General features: G+C 34.6%; 1 pseudogene; it reads right to left on the bottom strand.

The window, feature by feature from the left end:
* Positions 1 to 285: 285 nt before the first annotated feature.
* LOC149183132 (pathogenesis-related 5 protein Cup a 3 pseudogene) lies at positions 286 to 1,241 on the bottom strand (annotated as a pseudogene).
* Between the last annotated feature and the right edge of the window lie 3,433 nt (positions 1,242 to 4,674).

Consider the following 4,674-nt stretch of genomic DNA (forward strand, 5'->3'; position numbering starts at 1 on the left):
AGGAAAATGTTCGGGCCTCGGAAGATGTTTTAGTCAGCATTTACCATGCTAATTTCTATTTACTCCTCCCATTACCGCTTTATGGAGGAAAGAGGGACCTTAACTATCTTGGAATAATCACAGCTTATTTCAATCCAGATAAAAATGTCGACATATATATAATTTAAACATTGGATATCGTAAGCTACAAAACCAATAAAATTATTTTATCTTGGTAGACGGGTTTTGTATACGTTATACATCATGCAAAAAGACAGTTTTTTGGACTTTAGAAATCCTACAAATTTATTTTAAGAAAACAGAAAACAAAATCGATTTGCTATACATTAATTTGCACGGTGGAATAGAGAGCTGACCTTGCAGAGAGGTGGCAGTGTCTCCGCAGAAAACGATTGTAAAGTTACTGCGTGCGTCGCAACTGAAGGTGCTGGCGTCGTCGTCCATTGCATTGGCCTGGGGACATTGACGCTTGAAAAACCTCGAATAATTAGAGGCACTGCAATGGTTCGAATATTCCCCCGTGCAGCAATATTGCGATGCATTAAAACGAGTGCAGGCGCTATTGCATCCGTCCGGAACCCTCAATTCAGCGGGGCAGATGGCATTTATATTGCTGCTGCAGGCGACTGCGTCGCACGAACTGTCGTAAAAGGAGGGTATGATCGACACTGGCAAGTTGAATCCATCGACGAGAGAGATGTCATAAGAAATTGTAGAATCTTCAGGATCGTCTTGAAGATTGTAATCGTACTCGACCATCGTCGCAGGGGGTTTTCCGGAGCCTTGACAGCTTAGTAGACCTCCACAGTCCCCAGTTTTGCAGCTGCCTTGGCCGGTGCTGTCAAAGGAACACCCGGTGCGCCCCCAAAACCGTCCAGAAATTGAAGCTTGAGTTAATGAACCCCAGTCGACTTGAACTGTCCACGACTCCCCGCTGGCCAGCGCTTTCCCGCCGCCCGGTGAACCCGCTGCCCAAACCGTGTAACTGCAGTTGTTGTGGATCTCGAACTGACCTTCCAAATGACCTCCTATCCCTGCAAAGATCATAAATGCGGTTATAAACGTAACTATTAAACAATTAAAAAAATAATATTCTATGACTGCAGTTAGTACTCTGTATAACGCAAATGAATAATGTTGTCATGAACGCTAACGAAACTCCCTGTGCTCTGGCCATGGCCGTGATTCAAAGTTTCAGCAGCAAAAGCCAAAGTATGAGGGCGTTCATAATGTGTCGGCATCTACAGGCCACAGCCTACCTACTCGCAAGACTCCTCACGATTCACGCGTTTACTGATCGGTCGTTTCTGTCGGCCATTGACCATTCTCAGCGTGTCGTCCTCGTTAAACTTACTTTCCATTAGGAGACAACCAGATTTTTAAATAGTAATAGTACGACTTGAGCGAATTAATCTAAGCTGTGTGACCGTCCACGAAGCTGATTTTCCGTGAGTGACGGATGTTCCACGCACAAATGTCATGTTCCTGTAATTCCGTAGGAAACATAAATTTTTGTTTCATGGATGTTAGGAATTATATATTTGAATTATTAAAATTGTATATTAAAATGTTTGGAATATTTTTAAGTTGAGATATTTACGCAAATGTCATGTTACTATAATTTGGTAGGAAATTTAATTTTTTTATTTTTATTTTATGAAGATTAGAAATTATATATTTAAATTATTAAAATGATTAAGTCCAGAGGTTTATTTTACAAACTAATATGATGTGAATGGTATTTGTCATAAAAAAATTTGTTATGTTGGTAAAAAAAAATTAAAACCTAAAAATAAAAAAGAATTAAATAATTATACAAAACATTCAAATAATGTCGCTCATACAAAATTTACACGTCAAGAAATTAGATCTCTCTTGACTCATATTATGTCAGTGTTTAAGATGGATCTATGCCGGTAATATTAATTATGAAAATTATAATATTAAAATGTTTAGAATTTTTTAATTTAGGATATTTTTGAGATAAATATTTTGTTGATTATTATAAATATTTATTAACTATTTAATTTATATAACATTTAAAAATATAATAATGATTATTATTCAATTTGAAGTCATGGCCAAAGACACCAAATTGGTGTATAAATAAGCCATCAATATTTGTAAGATAAATAACCCAAATTGGTGTATAAATAAGCCACCAATATTTGTAGGATAAATAATTTGACTGCAATATATTAATTTATCATTATAATTATATTAATAACATATTAATTGATTCGAAACGCGTCAGCAAATGTCCTGACCATGAGTCACATTGGTTGGTTCGAAATGCGTCGGCAAATGTCTCTCATTATGTGATTTACGCCGAAATTCTACTTATAACTATTATGGATCACAGAAGCCTCAATTCAACAATATTAATTGATCATTATATATAATAATAATACCAATTACATTAATATATTAATATTAGTGTAGGTTTATATTAGTTTATATTTAAGGTAAGAAAAATTACTAGATTAACTAAGTGAGATTAGTCTCCAACATATTAATTTATCATTATAATTATATTAATAACATTAATTTATCATTATATATAATAATAATACCAATTACATTAATATTAGTGTAGGTTTATATTAGTTTATATTTAACTTAAGAAAAACTACTAGGTTAACTAAGTGAGATTAGTTGTGTGTGCTGTTTTTTCGTGAGTGATGGATTTCCATTGGGATTATGTTAATTGTGCACTGTCATGTTACTTTTGAAATTTTTATTTTTTTTCATAAATGTTAGAAATTATATATTGGAATAATTAAAAGTTAGAAATTATATATTGAAATAATTAAAACGTTTAGAAGGTGTTTTTTCAATGATTTAGTATTAATAATAGTGTTTTTATTCATCGAAATATGTATAAACTTTAGCTATTTTCTTTTGACTGTGAGGACCAAGAAAGATTACGATCATTCAATTTCTGTCAAAATCTCCATGTCTCTGTTTGAAGAATTTTTTTTGCAGATTCAATAAAGATATTCGGTATCAATTTCTGTCAACCAGAGATCAAAGAACCAATCCGTTCTGCGGGTTGCGGTTCGATCCAATTTGGGGCACGTGGGTCTTTGGTTCGACTTGTTGATACCAGGTGCACACATTCCTTATCTCTTTCTAATACATATATGCTCATATATTTTCAAGTATGAATAATTAACCACAGTTACCAAAGATTACCAAAGGTAGACCTAGCACAGTTATTCTATAGAGCCTCTATGAGTATATAGAGTCTTTAGAGAAACGTAGAGAAGAAAGAGAAGTCAAGCTACAAAAAGAGTTAACAGCCATGCTGGAAAATAAATTCACACGTCTTGAAGACAAGATCCAAAAACAAATAGAAAATAAAATAGAACTATTGGAGAATAAAATGGAGGCAATGGAGACTAGGTTGCAGGTTATAGAAAAACAAAACCAAGATATGAACCAAACATCCCAGCAAGGAGATGATGATACTTTAGAGAGTCTTAAAATGAAGGACATGATTAAAGAACTAGAAGAAAAAGTTAATAGCCGCCTCACCCTAAATAGTATGGCAGGTAAATTAGATATCAAACCAATTAAAGATGAAATGAAAAAATTGATAGAATTAGACCATGAGCGTAACAAAAGGGCCTTGAACCTTATAATCTCCAGTTTGAAAGAGGAGCTAGACGAGGATACTTTAGCCATAGCCCAAACAGAATTACATAACAGATTACAAATTGAAACAACATGCCTCACAGAAGCAACAAGGTTGGGGAAACCAACTGAGAATAAAGGAAGGTTGATCCGAATAAAGGTGAACTCTACTGACCATAAGTATGACATACTTAGTAAAACCTCGAGTCTAAAAGGAGCGAGAATATTTATAAATGAAGATCGCATTCCAGAAGATCACGTAGAATTAAGAAAGGAGGTTCAAAAGGTAAAGGAAGCTAGGAAGGAAGGAAAATGAGCAATAATCAGAAATAGAAAAGTCGTTATTCAAGATAGAAACCAAAAAGATAATAATAAATAGAAATTCAACATGCCCCGGATTCTTTCTTGGAACTGTCAGGGCTTTCCATGGAACAAAGGCCCCAAGCTAATTTGTATCTCGAATTATGTTGATATTATTTCGATTGTTGAAACTTGGGAGCACGAAGAATCTAAGGTCCCTAACATAGATGGCTTTACACTATGGTTTACTTGGAACAAGCTATCCTCCCGTAGAGGCATTGGGGGTATAGCTTGTTACATTAAGAAGAACATCTCTCCCCATGCTAGGATTTATAAAAACGACCCTTACAACCAATATAGTTGGATAGAGATTACTAACATTTATGATAAAAAGACATACATAGCAATCTGTTATTTCCCCCCCATCAATTCTAACTTCTATAAGAAAAAGAATCTAGATAAAAATAGTCCTTACAATGGTTTAGAGAATGATATTTCTAGCCTAAGGAATGAAGGTAATATCCTTTTAATGGGTGACTTTAATGCTCGAACTTCAAGCAACCAAGCTATCCTTCTAAGAAATCATTCCAACCCTAATCCTCTTTGGTTAGACGAAGATCTTCCTCTGGCTAGTCGGTACAAAAGGAGCTTTGAAGACTGCAAGGAGAATTTGTTTGGGTCAGAGCTAGTCAAGCTCTGTAGTGCTCAAGATCTCATAATTTGCAACGGTCTAAAGAA

Source organism: Pinus tabuliformis, chromosome 3_2 (assembly GCF_031772625.1).
Source record: "Pinus tabuliformis cultivar Carrire ecotype Pingquan chromosome 3_2, CPIR1, whole genome shotgun sequence".
In the NCBI taxonomy this organism is placed as follows: domain Eukaryota; kingdom Viridiplantae; phylum Streptophyta; class Pinopsida; order Pinales; family Pinaceae; genus Pinus; species Pinus tabuliformis.